The 19,655-nt window shown below is 48.7% G+C and overlaps 1 long non-coding RNA gene across 1 annotated transcript in view; it reads right to left on the minus strand.

The window, feature by feature from the left end:
• Nucleotides 1-1,776: 1,776 nt before the first annotated feature.
• Nucleotides 1,777-19,655, minus strand: part of LOC142571228 (uncharacterized) — a 35,276-nt gene continuing 17,397 nt past the window's right edge. The window contains exons 2-3 of the long non-coding RNA XR_012825805.1: nucleotides 18,790-19,020; nucleotides 1,777-1,917 (exon numbers count right to left, since the gene is read on the minus strand). This is a non-coding gene — a long non-coding RNA (uncharacterized LOC142571228). The remainder of the gene's footprint in view (nucleotides 1,918-18,789; nucleotides 19,021-19,655) is intronic.

Consider the following 19,655-nt stretch of genomic DNA (forward strand, 5'->3'; position numbering starts at 1 on the left):
TGGAGATCTCAGTACAGAAGTAAAAAGCACTGCCCTTGAAGTCCCCTGGATTCCTAGAGCATTCACACGCAATAACATTTAAGGCTCACTTAGCTTGAGACAGACTGCTTATTCTTTATCGAAATGAAAATAAACGACCGAGATGTCACTATATATATATATATATATATATATATATATATATATATATATATATATATATATATATATATATATATATATATATATATATATATACGTATTAAGAAGAAAACTACGTCCTAGGGCCAAACATCGACAGCACGCAGAATCGTATACACACACAAAAATTTATAAAAGGCGAAGGCAAGTCACACCACACCGAATTCGTACCCATGCGCGTATGCAGAGCCACGAACACACACATGAGGCCATGATGCAGTGTGCGACGAACCGGCAAACAAACGAACAAATGAGGAATACACACTAATTAAATGATGCACGGACAGAGATATAACAGCCAAAAGTGAGCTGCAGCACAGAATAAAAAAGGGCGGCTATTGCGGCTTCGCAGCATTTTAATGTCTGCGTATGTTATTATCAGTAAGGTTGCGTTTTGGTTCGCTCAGCCCCTTGTCACTTGTTTTCTGCCTGCCAGTAATAAGGCTGACCACCCGGTGCCGCACTTTGGCTTGTAGTTCTGCAGCACGGAGGAATGTTGGACGAAGTGCCCTTAGTCTATGCGGGAAGATTGGCATCAAGAGCATGCAAATGTTTTAAGCTATAGCTTATCAATAGTTACTGGGTTGTTTTCTTAATAACACGAATAAACCTCAAAACATCGTACGCAACATAATTGCGGGAGGGGTGCGGGGGCACACGTGGATAGCGGAAATCTTTAGACAGAGATATTAGCAGCACGGCATTGCCAAGCAGGCTGGCGTACCGTCATGCTAGCTTATCGCAGCAGGTTCGAGAAGTGTATTTATGACGCAACAGCAAAATGCATATAACAGGCTGTGCTGCAAGAGCCCTGTGCCGAATAACAGCTCTTCTTAATTGCTCGAAAGGCTGATTAGATAAGCTTTCGACTTAACAAGTACGGTGTCGTCATACTATGTACTTTCAAAAGAACGTGTGGATGGTAATATACTTCGCAATTTCTAGTGGTCAGAGTATCAGCACGTCTTGCTGTGGTCCGCGGGGCCATATTATTTTAGTGTGTCGTATACAGCCGATATAGGTACTATATATGCGTAGCGTCACGGTGCATAACAACACGAATAGTATCGACGCACTAGGATTGTAAACTGCGATCTTAATATACGCATGTGGGTTCCCTCGGAGCACCTGAAAAAGAAAAAGAGAAACGGATTTTTTTTTGCTATGTGGGATACCTAATCTTGTAAATGATTCCTATTTCTAGCGCCAATTAAGCAAGTTTCATTAGTGTTCCAAGGTAAGAATAAAGAAATTCTTGTAGGTTGCGAGATACCAGCCACAAGGAACCCGAAAAGACTGCCTTCATCGCCAGAGGATGGAGACAGCAAAATAGAATAGGAGGTAAAGATATTGCTAGGGAAACTGGACAAAGCGCAAGAAGCATGTGTACTTATAAAATAAAGCACGCTGAAGTGTCAACGGCGACCTCATCAGCTACTTCACTTTCAAAACATTAAGTGTCAGTGTCAGCTGTGTCACCTCAAGGTATATGGTGCCTAATGACACCGATATACTGTAACAGCATTGCCTTCGACAGCCACAGCACGTCGAATGTGCAATTAGACAACTCTGTAGAAAAAGTGCTCAGCTCACCAACAACGACGCCCAGAGAAATTGTCATCCAAACAGCGGTGGGTGCGAAGGCCGAGGCTACAAGTCCTGTGAAGTTGAGTAGACACCCTGAGACAGCGATTTGGTAGGTTGACAGCTTCTTCTGGAGTAAGGTGACAAGCAGACCTGGGGATTGTGGCAAGAAAAGGTTGTGCGCTGCAGAATCAGTTAAGAATATTGCGCATGATGCACTGCAGAATGATCCGGATTGTCATCGTTATTAAATAAATTTGTACGATGTGTGTTTGAATTTCTTCATTGGCATACCGTGCATCAATTTTTTCAGAAGCGGCCTTGCAATCAGCACCACTTTAAATTTCGAAGCACCTGCACTCGAAGCACCATCGGTCATTTATGCCTCTGGCACGGTAATGGAGTTAAGACTATCTGCTTCAGGAAGTCACTTGGTCATTGGGCACCAACTGCTTTTCCAAAAACTGAGCTTGTAGATGATAAAGCTATAATGAAGACAACAACCAACATGAATCGTACAAACATTAAAACGGCGCAGCCATTATGTTGAAGTGCATGAGAAAATTTTGGACAAACCGGAAGGCATATATGCAAGGAACAGGAGGAAACGACTCATTGTGTTTCTTTGGTGTGTCTGTATTTTATCGTGAGAACACAGCAACTTCCACTTTAATGTATTTTGGGGGTAGTGCACAATGGGGGGGGGGGGGGGGGTCTTAGGCGCTATAAGTCACATTTGCTGCTAAAGCTGTGCGTATGTGTGCATCACGTTTGCTGCGCTTTGTTGCTGTTGCGAGCCCTTCACGTGTGCCATTAGTTGGTGAAGGCCGGGTGCACATCTGGCAGCGTCTGCTTTAGGCGTTCCGGCTGGCATTCACTGTGCAATGTACTTAGTTGCAGTACCTAGGGTTTCATACGTTCTGTGCTCATTTGCTGGACTCGTATGATGATATTCGCTTTCCTGCTCACAGTGTTCTACAACGCTCTTCAATATAGGAGTGAGGCACAGCCAATCAACTAGAATTAAAAGACAATACCTAAAGCAGTGGGGATACTTCAGCAGCTAATTCAAAGAGTAGATTCAACATTGTATAACTCAGCTCCATGAACATTCTCTTCGTAGCGTCGACTTGTTTTGCCCGTTGGTGGAACTAAATAATTGAGCAACGGCAATGGAAGACACGAGAACAGGCGAAATTTACGGAGTGCTCCTTGTGTTTCTTTGGCGATGTATATTTCTTTGTATACCTATACAATGGATTAGAGAGCTTTGTGAAAATAAACAGTGTATGAATTAAACGACAGTTTCGCTTCTGTTTCTCAGTAAATTGATAACAGTTAAATTCTGCTCTTTCATAGACCTGTCGCTATTCGATTAAATGTTAATGCGTCACTTTCTATCTTCTTCAAACAATAGGTTAATTTGTTGCTAGGGAAAATTATACAGAGAGTGTTCGAAAATGTACTCAACATTACGACTGGAACACCGCCGATTCAAATAGCATTGAAATGAAATCAAACGTCAAATGAAACGTTAATCATTATCATCATCATTGTTCTGTCCACTGTAGGACGAAGGCCACTCCCTGCGATCTCAAAGTACTCCTGTCCTGCACCAACCGATTCCATCTTGCGCCTGCAAATTTCCTAGTTACATTGTTTAAAAACAGCGCAAAGACGTACACCGGACAAAAGAATAGAGGATTGGACACACACAGCGCTGTGTGTGTCCCATTCTTTATTCTTTTGTCCGGTGTACGTCTTTACGCGGTAAACATTATGGAAAACTAACAACTCGCCCAATCTGTCGTGCTTCTTCCTAATTACATTACCGCACCTAATTTTCTGCCGTCCTCGAATGCGCTTTCCTTACCCGCCGTGATCGCTTAGTGGCTGTGGGGTTGGTCTGCTGAGCACGAGGCATCGGGATCGAATCCAAGCCACGGCGGCCGCACCCTTGTACTTAGATTTAGGTGCATGTTAAAGAACCTTAGGTAGCCTAAATTTCCGGAGTCCCAACTACGGCGTGCCTCATAATCAGATCATGGCCCATATTAAAAAAAAACAATATTAACAAATAAAAAAAATGCGCTTCCCTTTTTTTGGCACCCATTCTGTAATCTAATGTTCCATCGGTTATCCTTCCTAAGCTATACATGACCTGGGGCACTATAACGTAAAACTATTCCAAACTTTTCGATTCCAATTCTGCTATCAGCCCTCCACGATTGGTCAAAAACTTTTTTCAGCCACCCCCACTTCACCTGTCTGTCACGCGACGTCACGAAAACAGCGATACCTCCCCATCTGATATGATGTGTACACACTGATTATGCATGATTTGACAGAAAAAAAGAAAAACAGTTATTTCTGATTCGACCCCTTTTCGCCATTAGCCCTCGGCTATTGGTAAAAAGTTTTCGGGCTGCACCTACTTCACCTGCCTGTCACGCGACGTCACAAAACCGCAAGAACTCACCGCGTCAAAGTGACGTGTACGCGATAAAGATGCATTATTATGCCGAACAAAACTGAATTTTCTTCGGAATAGCCGCAGGATGCCCCGTTCCGAAATGAATAGAAGATGGCTACCGCCGATCGCTCAGACCCTGGCTACTCGCACCTGCCGGAGAGCATGGGTGTATTTGCGAATAATAAAACTTCTTGCGTGGCCGTGTAACGTTTTCGAGCACTTTCGGCACGTTTACCCCCTCATTCTGCCAACTCTTCTTTGCTGATGGTCAGTTTTAGCGTCATTCTTGAGGTTCCGTTGCATGCCGCGGCGATTTTCGACCAGCCACCGCAAGCTAAGTAAGGGAAAGCCGACCAATCGTAGACGCCGGCACCACCCTCTTCATCCAGTTATCGACTTTCAGGGCAGTGGCTCGGCCCCATCGAATCCCTCTTCACTTGAGCGTTCTCCTCGCCTCTTGTCAGCCAATCAGATATGACAAGCCGCTCAGTGTAGGCAATGTTATTTGTTTTTCAAGCAAACAAAAGTGACCTCCTATGAACGAGGAGAGCGTTTGATAGGTCTGTTCGACAACCCTGCGGGTGACCGCCCGGTGCTCGCGTTGGTGGTTACGCAAATTTGACGTCAGGAGATTGGAATAGAAACATATTGGAATAGCTTTACGTTATAGGGCCCCTGACCAGCTCCATTTTTTCTCTCCTAATGTCAATCAGAATATCGCCTATACCGCTTGCTCTCTAATACAAACCGCTCTCTTTCTGTCTCTTAACGTTATGCCTAGCATTCTTTGTTCCATCGCTCCTTGCGCGGTCTTTGACTTGTTTTGAAGCTTCTTTGTTAGTCTCCAACTTTCCGTCCCATATGTCAGCACCGGTAAAAAGCACTGATTGTACACCTTTCTTTTCAATGATAATGGTAGGTTTCCAGACAGCAGCTGAGAGTGTCTGCCGTATGCACTGCAATCAAGTTTTATTCTTCTGTTGATTTCCTTCTCAGGATCAGGGTCCCCTATGGGTAATAGACATAGATAAACGTACTCTTTATAGATTCTAGAGGTTGACTGGCGACCCTGAACGTTCGTTGCCTTGCCAGGTTCTTGATCATCATCTTTGTCTTCTGCATAATAATCATGAACCCCACTCGTACGCTCTCTCTGTTAAGGTCCTCAATTATTTGTTGTAACTCGTCCCCAGTGTCGCCGAGCAGCGCAATGTCATCTGCAAACAGGAGGTTGTTGAGATATTCGCCGTTGATGCTCACCTCTAAGCCTTCCCAGTTTAATAGCTTGAATAATTCTTCCAAGCATGCAGTGGATATCATTGTGGAGATTGCGTCTCCTTTGCCTGACCTCTTTCTTTATAGGTATCTTTCTACTTTTCTTGTACAGAACAAAGGTAGCTGTGGAATCGTTGTCGATATTTCCCAAGATATGGACGTATGCCTCCTGCACTCCTTGATTGCGTAATGCCTATATGACTGCTGGTATCTCTATTAAATCAAATGCGTTCTCATAATCTATGAAAGCCACTTAGAGAGGTCGATTGTACTCTGCATATTTATCAATTACCTGATTGATGACATGGATGTGATCAACTGTAGAATATACCTTCCTGAAGCCAGCCTGTTCACTTGGTTGACTGAAGTGTTGCCCTTATTCTATTGGAAATTATCTTGGTGAATATTTTATACAATACTGAAAGCAAACAAATGGGCCTATTATTTTTCATTTCTTTAACGTATTCTTCTCGTCGATTAGTATTATGTTGGAATTACTCCAGTCCTTTGGTACATTTGAAATCTGGCGGCATTGCATATGAGGGGCCGCATGCTTTTAATGTATCATATCTCCTCCATCTTTGATTAAAGCAACTTTTATTCCATCTTCATCGGCCGCTTTTCCCCGGGTCATGTCTTGCAAGGCCCATCTAGCTTCATCGTTAGTTATAAAAGGAGCCTCTGTATCCTGTTTTTTACTACTTTGAATGAAGGTAGCGTGAATGCTCTCGCTACTGTACAGGTAGAGCCGGAATTGTTCCACTGCTTTTTTATTATACATCTTCTAAATTGCTGAGGATATTACCCTGCTCATCCTGCAGTGCATACACCTTGGCTTGTCCTATGCCAACTTTTGTTCTCACTGATGTCAAGCTGCGTGCGTGTTTTACGGCTTCCTGAGTCTTTCTAACCTTATAATTTCGCGTCCGCATCAAGCCGGTCTTAATCCGTGCCTTCAGCCAGGCCGCCCCAACGCGCTCTTCGAGCGGAGGCAGAACGCATCGAGGCTCTGCTGTTGAACGTAGACAACGAGAGAGTGAAAAGCGGCTGGGCTGCGAGAGTACTCCGCAAAAGGAACGCGGCGGGCGCGCCATGGCGTTGGCACAGCGCACGAAGCAGGCAGCAAAGTATTCTCACTTTATAGCTAGCAGCCATGCGGGACCTATTCGGAAACACGGAAGCGGTGTAAAAGAGAGGGAGTAAGACTGGTTCTCTACAGTCTGTATAGTACGTAACTTTCGGCCAGTTGTATTGGCGGCGTTTTCTTTTCGATTCCTGCATAAAAAACGTTGACTTTTGCGCGTAATTTGTGAAGCGCACACTCTAATTTCAAGTGCAAAATTTTGCACACAGGTATCTGTATGTCTAAATGACGTGAAAGGGGGCTTTTTATGCGGTCCATATTTCGTTGCAATTGGACTTTAACAAAGGTGAAAATAAGATAGCCATAGTCACAAGAAAATAAACTGCTCTAAGCTCGAAGCGACAAGTTTTTTTGCGGAATATGCTTAAGAAAGCATGAAATATACATAAGAACAGCGAGGAATTACGACTATGATAGCCCAAAGCACCTAAGAACATCTTGTAGGCTGCCAATTTTGTAGACACTCATGCGCAGATATTTGCCGGTAATTTCAAAATAATAATAGTGAGTACTTAGGCGAAGTTTTTTAACTTCAAAACATTCAGCCTCGCTCCCTAGTTAACGCCGCTGAAAAGCTCCCTTCAATGGACGTGTTAGTTTAAATGTCGTATTCCTAAAATAAATGAGAAGGCTATGGCTGAAGTTACATCCGACAAAATCTTTATACTTCTTTGAAGATACTGTTACGGGGATGTTGCCAGTGTATAAAAACTATATTTACAATATATATACAGGATGAGTCAGGGTAGTTAATATGGCTGACCACCAACAACACGCAGCAGCCAGCGTCTCCGATCTTCTTCTTCCTTTCACTTCTCTCATCCTTCCGCAACAGGAACTCCGAGTGGCGAAGCGCCGCCACGGCGCATGGCAGGCGAAGAATTGCGAGCGAAGTATGGCTTCAGCCGCGAAACGTGCACGACGTCGACAGGCGTCTGACTTGAGCATGCATCAAAGTGTAGCGGCGAAATCTCGTAATTGACGTCGTTAACGTGGTGTAGGAATTCATAAGGTCCTGTGTAGCGAGAGAGAAGCTTCTGGGAGAGGCCAACCCGACGATATGGTGACCAGAGGATCAAGACAACATTCATTTGGGCTAGCTGGTGCATACTTGATTTTAGGAAGGAACATCGCCAACTAAGACGATCACGAGAGGCAGAACGACACAGGACAAGCGCCAACTTCATCTATCTTTATTCACCGAAAAAATCAGTAAATATAAGGAAAATCACAGACATGCGCTCAATGACTATAATGCATCATCTGCCAAACCGTTCTATTCAGAAAGGACATTTCGCTTTTGAATAGGGTAACGGCAGTATCACTAACACAGTTTTTTATACTTTTCTTTATATGGAATGCTTCCAAAGCCTCACGTGCCTTTGTTTCCCTGCTTCTGCCAAGAATCTTTATCTCCCCGAACCATGGTTCACACTTCTTGCAGTACTGGCATTGTTTTCGTGGCGAATGTTCTGCCGCTCGGTCACACTCAGTGCAATTTGCACAATGTTGCGAAATGTGCGCACCTCCTTCATTCAGCGACCGCACATGTTCAGCTGCACGGTCATTCACGCATTTACCCGTTTGGCCCACGTAGGTTTTCCCGCAGATCAAAGGTATTTCATATACCACACCGGTGCAGCACTTTACAAACTGCTTTCCATGTTTTTTTTTTTTGTTTTGTTTTTTTGTGCAGCTGCTCCTCGTACCCTCGCTCGCGGCGCGGGCGCAGAGCTGTGCTTGTTTTCGAGGAGCCGAAAACACGACTGGGACGCCGTGTCTGCTTGCCACTTTTTTCATATTGTGGGCTATCGTATGTACATACGGAACCACTTCCGGCTTCGCAGCTAGTTTTTCTTGTGTGCACGGTTTCTTGACCATGGAACCTTTGATTTTTTGCAAGATCGCTTCAGCCACTGCTGCGATAGCCGTGCTTGGGAACCCCGCCGAAACCAACCTGTCAACTTGCTTGTCAAAGCTCGCACGCATTGTATGGTGACACGATTTTACGAGAGCAGACTCAAGACAAAGTTTAGCAATGGAACGTTTTACAGTTTTTGAATGCGCCGACGCGTAAGAAAGAAGCTCCTTTTGTGCTCGAGGTGCGTACTGCCAACATAAATGATCTTCACCCAAGGTAATGTTAATGTCTAAAAACTGTAATCGCCCCTGCAAGGGTAGCTCATGCGTAAATACTAACCCCCGTCCCTCCTCTTTAAAACTGTCTAGGACAGTGCTTACACCGTTTGTGTAAGTCAACACGTTCAGTTTGTTAAAAACTATTAAAAAATCGTCAACATACCTGAGCAATTTTAGTGCACCCTTTCCTGTTAAAATTGGCTCCAAGGTGCTGTCAATACAGGTGTCGAGCAGTTCCTTTTTGATGCTTCTTCAGGAGGCCATGCTTTAATCATACGCCTATGCAGACCGCTAATAAATACTTGGAAATTGGTAGCATGTGCATAACACATTGTATGAGACCCGTCGCTTTTACATGCGTTTAAAAGAATACTCGGCCGTCTCCGTATGAACTTATGCTGCTTCGTCCACCTAAAGTAGCGAATGGTGCAGGTAGGGTACTGTGCATGAGGTGACGGAGAGGGCACGTGCAGTAGCGCATTTCGATGGAAATCAGTACCAGCATGGCTGAGTGCTCGTTTCTTTACCAAAATGGACGTGCAAGAGCGGCTGAAAGCGTTCAATACATTATAGTTAATATCTAACAGTAGAATACACATAATGTGTTCAAGTATTGGCATTCGGAAACGCCGATATAAAACACAATTGCGAGATGTAGACCTAAATAGTTTGGTGTCAGTGGTCAATATTACGAGTACGGAAAAGGGTGCAAATTGCCCTTTCTTTGCGTTGTGGTGGGATTAATGTTGAATTCCAATGGCGGAGTCGGAGCAGCCGACGGACTCCGCGAGCGAGCACTCGACTCTGGCGCAGAGCAACGCCTTCAGATCCGCGAGTGGAACACAACCTGCGCCGCCGGAGCAAGGCGGAAGCGGAAGTTCTATCACCGAGTTACCCAGGATACCTTGCGTGTTGTCATTTCACTCCGCTGTTTGCTCCCAGCACCGCTGCACCGGTCACTTGTCTCTTCAGCGCCGTTCACCGGTTGTTTTTTTTTAAAGTGCGGAATGGATATCTCGCCAAGCGTGCAGCAGCTTTCGCTTCCTAGCGAGCCGTGACCGCTGGCGCCTCCTAGCAGACAAACGTGGTAAAGGAAATACGTCACGCAGAGTTCCGGTCCACTCCGCCGATTTTGGCGGAGCATCTTTTTCTGCTCCACGGACTGACTCCCGCTCTGAATCCCCTCCGACTCTCTCATTGGAACACCTTACTCCCGCCCTCCCTCTGCCATTGGAACAAACTTGCTCCGAAACGAGCAGAAAAACTTTCTCCGACTCCGCCATTGGAATTCAACATTAGTTTGTTATTTCTCTGCGTCAGTTTTTCTTACACCTGACAACGGCAAACGACAGCAAGCAGTGCGTCGTCACTTCTGCCCGACAGGCCACATCAATTGGATCGTCGGGTCATTCGTTTAAATTTATTGCGCTGTTTTGACAGGTGCTAGAGAACACATTCAAACACAGCGAAATAAACGGACTGTAAAAGGAATGCCATAAACGAACTCAAAAGTACGACTCGACAGTACAATTGGTGTGGCCTTTCGAATTGCATTGAGGATGCGCTGCTTGCTGTCATCTTGTCATCGTGAGATGTAAGGGGCGAAAAAGTCATTTGCCACTTCAGCCAAACTGTCACAGAGCGAAAAAAAAAACAAGAAAGACAAAATAATAAGTGTAATGTGGTATCCAAGCGTAATGCCATTGACAAGCTATAGGAGATCCTACTGAAACGCTAACAGTTTCTTTTCTCATGAATGGTATTCATTATAGTAACCTGCAAAAGCAACAGCACCTTGTTGGCAAACAAGTTACATTAATGACAGACAAAGTAACACAATAAAACAATCACCAATGTGCATTGTTCCGTATGGCGGGCACAATGACAGCCACACACGCACATGTAGAAGAGGGACCATCACGTGCACTCTTCGTATTCTCAGTGTAAATTACTTGACTGAAATGCACATCCCGCTTTTGAAGGATGGTAAAAATAAGCACCTCTCCCACATTGAGTACCTGCCTGGTCAAATATTGACACGTGTACTTATATTTAACGGGCGACCGCGTATCGCCGCCTAACAAATGTTATCGCACAGCGCGGGACGCGTCTGCCTGCATCCGAAGTTTCTGGAAAGTTATCGATGCTTCTATCCGCTGTCTGTTGTCGCCGAGCCTTGTGTTATCTGATTTCTTCGCGTGACTCGAATGTTGTAGAACTTTGTGGAAGGCATGCGGGTCCCAACGATTAGTCTGGAACATTCGATGACTGCTGTATAAAAGCCGACGCACTTGACCCGCTGATCAGATTTTCGACGATCGCCGACCGTGTTCGCCGCTATCGTTGTGATATAAGTGTAGCCTGTTTTTGTGGGCACAGGTTCGCCCAATAAAAGTTAGTTTTGTCTTTCACAGTATTTGCTACTGTGTTCTTCAACGTCACCACCACGTGACAATATCATCTTGGTCACAAATATGTTTCAGGCGTACATCCAATAGAATGAAATGCCGCCTTGAAGGAACCACTTGTTCAGTGTGGTAGGCCATCATTTGCGCTTTCGACAAACTGTGCATTCCCATGAGAAAAAAAAAAGATGTCGAAAGGTACATTTTGAGCTCAGGTTGGCAGCAGGTATATTATTGCACTGTATCAGGATAGATGTCGAATCTTCTCTTTAGAGTCCATTGGATAACGTCCGAAAACAGAATGGCGTGTTTAAAGCTTAAAAAAATATTGTAAAGTAGTCTCAGGAATATCACAAGAACGGAAGCTAACAGAAGACACAGAGACAGCCTTTTTCTGTATCCATATTTTTATCGGTATGGTTTCACCATGAAGTTTATGAAAGAACGTTTTGCAGTGAGTGGATAGACTTATACACTTTGCTAACACGCTTTAATAAATCATAGCCTGGCCAATCAGTGTATAATGATCAGTAGTGATCAGTGTAGCCATACATTATATACTTATATATTTGACTGGCACTCGGAAGGTATGTATAGTCTCCTCGACACCACAGGCAACATCTGCATAATACTCGAGGTTCATAATTGTGCAGATTTTAAATGCAGACAGATCCTCGCTCTTCATTTCCTTTTTCTTATTACTGGTCAAGAATTGATCCAGAAAAAACAGGTCAACTTAGGGCAGCAGGGGTAAAAGCAGGCAAATTTACGCTGGTACTTGCAAACAAATATATAGCCTTAGAACAGAGAGGTGATGATGATTATATAGAGGTAATGAATGAAACCGTAACGAGGCCGGCTTCAGCGGCAGCAATTGAAGTGGCCCGCAAGGCACCAAGGCAACCAGTAGGCAAGCTCTCCCAAGTAACAAAGAACCTAATAAAAAACCGACAAAGAATGATAGTGTCCAACTCACGAGATAAGATAGAATTCGCTGAACTGTCAAAACTGATCAACAAAGCGAAAGTAAGCGATATTAGAAATTAGAACGTGAGAAAGACTGAAGAAGCCGTAAAAAATTGACGCAGCCTGAAATCAGTGAGAGGGAAACCTGGCATAGGACAAACCTAGATCTATGTACTGAAAGATAAGCAGGGTAATAATATCAGCAATCTCGAAGGTATAATAAAAGCAGCGGCAGAATTCTATACTGACCTGTACAGTAGCCAGGAGAATCAGGAGTACTCTATTCGAAACAATAATGAACAGCATACAGAAACTACTCCTATAACAATAGATGACGTCAGAAGGACCTTGCAAAGCATAGAACTGAAAAAAACTGGCAGGAGAGGATGGAATGAGTCGATTTAATCGAAGGTGAAGGAGACTGCTAGGAAAACTGGCGGCTCTCTATACGAAGTGTCTATCGACTGCAAGGGTCCCACAAAATTGGAAGAATGCAAACATTATACCAATCCACAAAAAAAATGCGACGTTAAAGAACTGGAAAATTATAGGCCCATTAACTTACTCCAAGTATTATTTAAAATATTTACCAAAATAATATCCACTAGAATAGCGACAACACTGGAAGTTAGTCAACCAAGGGAGCAGGCCGGCTTCGGGAAAGGTTACTCTACAGTGGATCACATCCATGTCATTTATCACGTCCTCGAGAAATCCGCAGAGTACAATAAGCTTCTCTATCTGGCTTTCATAGATTAAGAAAAAAGCATTTGATTCAGTAAAGACACCTGCAGTCACAGAAACATTGCGTAATCAAGGAGTACAGACCGCTTACGTAAATGCCCTGGAAAATATCTACAGAGATTCCACAGCCACCTTAATTTAACACACGAAAAGTAGGAAGATACCTATAAAGAAAGGGTTCCGACAAAGAGACACAATCTCTCCAATGCTATTCATTGCGCGCTTGGAAGAAGTGTTCAAGCTGGGAAAGTTTAGGAGTGAGCATCGACGCCGAATACGTCTTTTTATTGTTTTGTTTTTTATTTACATAATACTCCAGACCTCATGTGGTCCAAGCTGGAAGCGCAGACAACAAGGCATACTTACAAAGGCCATAAAGTTATTACATAGACAAAGGTTTGACACATGACACAAATGAGCGAAACAAGTCAAAGAAAATACATTGCACATCAATCTGCACATCAAAATTCATTGCTAAGATTTCATTCAAAAGTGTCACTTGAGACAATCTGTTCAGACCTCAGCAATCTTCTGCTTACCGATCAAAATCATCAACATCATCATCAGCCTGGTTACGCCCACTGCAGGGCAAATGCCTCTCCCATACTTCTCCTACTACCCCGGTCATTTACTAATTGTGGCCATGTTGTCCCTGCGAACTTCTTAATCTCATCCGCCCACCTAAATTTCTGCCGCCCCCTGCGACGCTTCCCTTCGCTTGGAATCCAGTCCGTAACCCTTAATGACCTTCTTTTATTTTCCCTCCTCATTACATGTCCTTCCCATCGGCTTACCGAAGAAATTGTTCTATTCAGCACGACTGCGGACGAGTTACAACAAATGATTCAGGATCTTAACAGGGATGGTGTAAGAGCGTCGCTGAAGATTAATATGCAGAAGACAAAGATAATGATAAATAATCGGGCAAGGGAACAAAAGTTCATGATCGATAATCAGCCTCTGGAGTCTGTGAAGGAGTTCGTTTACCTAGGTCAACTAATCACAGGGAATGCTGACCATGAGAAGGAAATTCGCAGAAGAATAAAAAGGAGTTGTATCGCATACTGCAGACATCGTGAGCTCCTGACTGAGAGCTTACCGTTATCATTGAAAAGAAAGGATACAATACACATTTTACCGGTGCTGACATATGGCGCAGAGACTTACGAGAAGACTGACTGCGAGGAGACTGACGAAGTAGCTTGAGAACATGTTAAGGACCGCGCAAAGAGCGATGGAACGAAAAATGCTAGGCATATCTTATTTAAAAGACACAAATAGAGCGGTTTGGATCAGAGAGCAAACGGCTACAGATGATATTCTAAAATAGACATTAAGAGAAACAAATAGTGCTGGGCAGGTCATGTAATGCGCAGATTAGATAACCGTTGGACAATTAGGGTGACAGCATGGGTACCAAGAGAAGGGAAGCGCAGTAGAGGACGGCAGAAGACTAGGTGGTGCGACGAAATTAGGAAATCTTCTTCTTCTTCTTCTTCTTCTTCTTCTTCTTCTGCTGCTGCTGCTGCTGCTGCTGCTGCTGCTGCTGCTGCTGCTGCTGCTGCTGCTGCTGCTGCTGCTGCTGCTGCTGCTGCTGCTGCTGCTGCTGCTGCTGCTGCTGCTGCTGCTGCTGCTGCTGCTGCTGCTGCTGCTGCTGCTGCTGCTGCTGCTGCTGCTGCTGCTGCTGCTGCTGCTGCTGCTGCTGCTGCTGCTGCTGCTGCTGCTGCTGCTGCTGCTGCTGCTGCTGCTGCTGCTGCTGCTGCTGCTGCTGCTGCTGCTGCTGCTGCTGCTGCTGCTGCTGCTGCTGCTGCTGCTGCTGCTGCTGCTGCTGCTGCTGCTGCTGCTGCTGCTGCTGCTGCTGCTGCTGCTGCTGCTGCTGCTGCTGCTGCTGCTGCTGCTGCTGCTGCTGCTGCTGCTGCTGCTGCTGCTGCTGCTGCTGCTGCTGCTGCTGCTGCTGCTGCTGCTGCTGCTGCTGCTGCTGCTGCTGCTGCTGCTGCTGCTGCTGCTGCTGCTGCTGCTGCTGCTGCTGCTGCTGCTGCTGCTGCTGCTGCTGCTGCTGCTGCTGCTGCTGCTGCTGCTGCTGCTGCTGCTGCTGCTGCTGCTGCTGCTGCTGCTGCTGCTGCTGCTGCTGCTGCTGCTGCTGCTGCTGCTGCTGCTGCTGCTGCTGCTGCTGCTGCTGCTGCTGCTGCTGCTGCTGCTGCTGCTGCTGCTGCTGCTGCTGCTGCTGCTGCTGCTGCTGCTGCTGCTGCTGCTGCTGCTGCTGCTGCTGCTGCTGCTGCTGCTGCTGCTGCTGCTGCTGCTGCTGCTGCTGCTGCTGCTGCTGCTGCTGCTGCTGCTGCTGCTGCTGCTGCTGCTGCTGCTGCTGCTGCTGCTGCTGCTGCTGCTGCTGCTGCTGCTGCTGCTGCTGCTGCTGCTGCTGCTGCTGCTGCTGCTGCTGCTGCTGCTGCTGCTGCTGCTGCTGCTGCTGCTGCTGCTGCTGCTGCTGCTGCTGCTGCTGCTGCTGCTGCTGCTGCTGCTGCTGCTGCTGCTGCTGCTGCTGCTGCTGCTGCTGCTGCTGCTGCTGCTGCTGCTGCTGCTGCTGCTGCTGCTGCTGCTGCTGCTGCTGCTGCTGCTGCTGCTGCTGCTGCTGCTGCTGCTGCTGCTGCTGCTGCTGCTGCTGCTGCTGCTGCTGCTGCTGCTGCTGCTGCTGCTGCTGCTGCTGCTGCTGCTGCTGCTGCTGCTGCTGCTGCTGCTGCTGCTGCTGCTGCTGCTGCTGCTGCTGCTGCTGCTGCTGCTGCTGCTGCTGCTGCTGCTGCTGCTGCTGCTGCTGCTGCTGCTGCTGCTGCTGCTGCTGCTGCTGCTGCTGCTGCTGCTGCTGCTGCTGCTGCTGCTGCTGCTGCTGCTGCTGCTGCTGCTGCTGCTGCTGCTGCTGCTGCTGCTGCTGCTGCTGCTGCTGCTGCTGCTGCTGCTGCTGCTGCTGCTGCTGCTGCTGCTGCTGCTGCTGCTGCTGCTGCTGCTGCTGCTGCTGCTGCTGCTGCTGCTGCTGCTGCTGCTGCTGCTGCTGCTGCTGCTGCTGCTGCTGCTGCTGCTGCTGCTGCTGCTGCTGCTGCTGCTGCTGCTGCTGCTGCTGCTGCTGCTGCTGCTGCTGCTGCTGCTGCTGCTGCTGCTGCTGCTGCTGCTGCTGCTGCTGCTGCTGCTGCTGCTGCTGCTGCTGCTGCTGCTGCTGCTGCTGCTGCTGCTGCTGCTGCTGCTGCTGCTGCTGCTGCTGCTGCTGCTGCTGCTGCTGCTGCTGCTGCTGCTGCTGCTGCTGCTGCTGCTGCTGCTGCTGCTGCTGCTGCTGCTGCTGCTGCTGCTGCTGCTGCTGCTGCTGCTGCTGCTGCTGCTGCTGCTGCTGCTGCTGCTGCTGCTGCTGCTGCTGCTGCTGCTGCTGCTGCTGCTGCTGCTGCTGCTGCTGCTGCTGCTGCTGCTGCTGCTGCTGCTGCTGCTGCTGCTGCTGCTGCTGCTGCTGCTGCTGCTGCTGCTGCTGCTGCTGCTGCTGCTGCTGCTGCTGCTGCTGCTGCTGCTGCTGCTGCTGCTGCTGCTGCTGCTGCTGCTGCTGCTGCTGCTGCTGCTGCTGCTGCTGCTGCTGCTGCTGCTGCTGCTGCTGCTGCTGCTGCTGCTGCTGCTGCTGCTGCTGCTGCTGCTGCTGCTGCTGCTGCTGCTGCTGCTGCTGCTGCTGCTGCTGCTGCTGCTGCTGCTGCTGCTGCTGCTGCTGCTGCTGCTGCTGCTGCTGCTGCTGCTGCTGCTGCTGCTGCTGCTGCTGCTGCTGCTGCTGCTGCTGCTGCTGCTGCTGCTGCTGCTGCTGCTGCTGCTGCTGCTGCTGCTGCTGCTGCTGCTGCTGCTGCTGCTGCTGCTGCTGCTGCTGCTGCTGCTGCTGCTGCTGCTGCTGCTGCTGCTGCTGCTGCTGCTGCTGCTGCTGCTGCTGCTGCTGCTGCTGCTGCTGCTGCTGCTGCTGCTGCTGCTGCTGCTGCTGCTGCTGCTGCTGCTGCTGCTGCTGCTGCTGCTGCTGCTGCTGCTGCTGCTGCTGCTGCTGCTGCTGCTGCTGCTGCTGCTGCTGCTGCTGCTGCTGCTGCTGCTGCTGCTGCTGCTGCTGCTGCTGCTGCTGCTGCTGCTGCTGCTGCTGCTGCTGCTGCTGCTGCTGCTGCTGCTGCTGCTGCTGCTGCTGCTGCTGCTGCTGCTGCTGCTGCTGCTGCTGCTGCTGCTGCTGCTGCTGCTGCTGCTGCTGCTGCTGCTGCTGCTGCTGCTGCTGCTGCTGCTGCTGCTGCTGCTGCTGCTGCTGCTGCTGCTGCTGCTGCTGCTGCTGCTGCTGCTGCTGCTGCTGCTGCTGCTGCTGCTGCTGCTGCTGCTGCTGCTGCTGCTGCTGCTGCTGCTGCTGCTGCTGCTGCTGCTGCTGCTGCTGCTGCTGCTGCTGCTGCTGCTGCTGCTGCTGCTGCTGCTGCTGCTGCTGCTGCTGCTGCTGCTGCTGCTGCTGCTGCTGCTGCTGCTGCTGCTGCTGCTGCTGCTGCTGCTGCTGCTGCTGCTGCTGCTGCTGCTGCTGCTGCTGCTGCTGCTGCTGCTGCTGCTGCTGCTGCTGCTGCTGCTGCTGCTGCTGCTGCTGCTGCTGCTGCTGCTGCTGCTGCTGCTGCTGCTGCTGCTGCTGCTGCTGCTGCTGCTGCTGCTGCTGCTGCTGCTGCTGCTGCTGCTGCTGCTGCTGCTGCTGCTGCTGCTGCTGCTGCTGCTGCTGCTGCTGCTGCTGCTGCTGCTGCTGCTGCTGCTGCTGCTGCTGCTGCTGCTGCTGCTGCTGCTGCTGCTGCTGCTGCTGCTGCTGCTGCTGCTGCTGCTGCTGCTGCTGCTGCTGCTGCTGCTGCTGCTGCTGCTGCTGCTGCTGCTGCTGCTGCTGCTGCTGCTGCTGCTGCTGCTGCTGCTGCTGCTGCTGCTGCTGCTGCTGCTGCTGCTGCTGCTGCTGCTGCTGCTGCTGCTGCTGCTGCTGCTGCTGCTGCTGCTGCTGCTGCTGCTGCTGCTGCTGCTGCTGCTGCTGCTGCTGCTGCTGCTGCTGCTGCTGCTGCTGCTGCTGCTGCTGCTGCTGCTGCTGCTGCTGCTGCTGCTGCTGCTGCTGCTGCTGCTGCTGCTGCTGCTGCTGCTGCTGCTGCTGCTGCTGCTGCTGCTGCTGCTGCTGCTGCTGCTGCTGCTGCTGCTGCTGCTGCTGCTGCTGCTGCTGCTGCTGCTGCTGCTGCTGCTGCTGCTGCTGCTGCTGCTGCTGCTGCTGCTGCTGCTGCTGCTGCTGCTGCTGCTGCTGCTGCTGCTGCTGCTGCTGCTGCTGCTGCTGCTGCTGCTGCTGCTGCTGCTGCTGCTGCTGCTGCTGCTGCTGCTGCTGCTGCTGCTGCTGCTGCTGCTGCTGCTGCTGCTGCTGCTGCTGCTGCTGCTGCTGCTGCTGCTGCTGCTGATGATGATGATGATGATGATGATGATGATGATGATGATTTGCGGTAGTTTAGGCGTTTTATTTGCGTCGTTCAGTACAAAAGATCAATGTAGGTGATTTGGAGAAACGCGCCATTGAATTTATCGCTCCTACAGAATATTAGATGAAAGCTTTAAGCATAGTATGATGCGTGGAAGGGCATGTGAATATATTAATTTAGCAGGTAGTTGTCAGATAAAGTGTCATTCGTTTGACTACAACAATAAGAGAATGCGTTGGGAGTACCACGTCGTCCTCAAACGAGACGCAGCGAAGCCCGGTAGCTATACTTAGTTCTTGAACTGCAACATTTAGCATCCCTTGCGCTAGCAATAGGACGGTCGAACTGCAGGGGAGAAAGTTCGATTTCAATGTGCTCGAACATGAAACAGCAGCTCTAGAAAGAGAGACGATTGCGTACCAGTCAAATGCCCCATCAGTCCGTGTATGGTTATCGGCCAACTGGCTGTCTGGCGGCTTGCACCGAACTGGTCCATAAATGCCACGTAGAACAGGCCACTGTTCTTGTTGATCATCGAAGCGAGCATAGCCAACAGCGCCGACAACGGCAGCAGCGTCCAGCAGCTGTCGACCGCGACGTTCTTGTGCCCCATAACTTCTCCAGCCATGGCGCACTGAGAGCGGCGGAAGCCTGCGGGTTAACACCGATCCGCTTTAGACTAGTCACAGAAATGTGGTCTGTTTTAATTTTTTAAAGTTAATGTGTAGCTTTAAATAATTCGGTCGCTAGGGGTAGATGGAGTACAACGAGCGGGCATGTACAGCAAATGTCTAAGAGGTAGACTCGGCGCACGTGCGAGACGCTTTCCTGAACAAGCAGGTAAAGGTTGTCCCGATTTGCTTATATTGAGAAGGAATGAACTGTGTTGTGGCGTGCTGCCTTGCCAAGCATCCGCTTACAGTGGTTTCCGTTCCTGACGAGGTCACAGGCTGATTTCGCATAAAGATATAAACCACCGTCGAGGACAGAGCGATACAGCTTTGTCAAAAAGTAAAGCATTTAGGGGAAATGCTACTTGCCGTGTTTCGGGCCTTTAAAGAATGAGCGCTCATGGCACAATTCCTCTTATCAGCCAGCGCGTGTAGGGTTTCATTAGAAAAATCACCTTCTGATTTATACTACACTGTATTTTAGACTCTGCGTCAACCAGGATGTCTGATTTATTCATTGATTCATTGATTGGCTGAGTTTTGCGACCCAGAGCAACACAGAGGCTATGTGAGAGACTTCGTGGTGGAGGGCTGCAGAATAATTTCGTTGCCAAT

Source organism: Dermacentor variabilis, chromosome 1 (assembly GCF_050947875.1).
Source record: "Dermacentor variabilis isolate Ectoservices chromosome 1, ASM5094787v1, whole genome shotgun sequence".
NCBI classification, from domain to species: Eukaryota; Metazoa; Arthropoda; class Arachnida; order Ixodida; family Ixodidae; genus Dermacentor; species Dermacentor variabilis.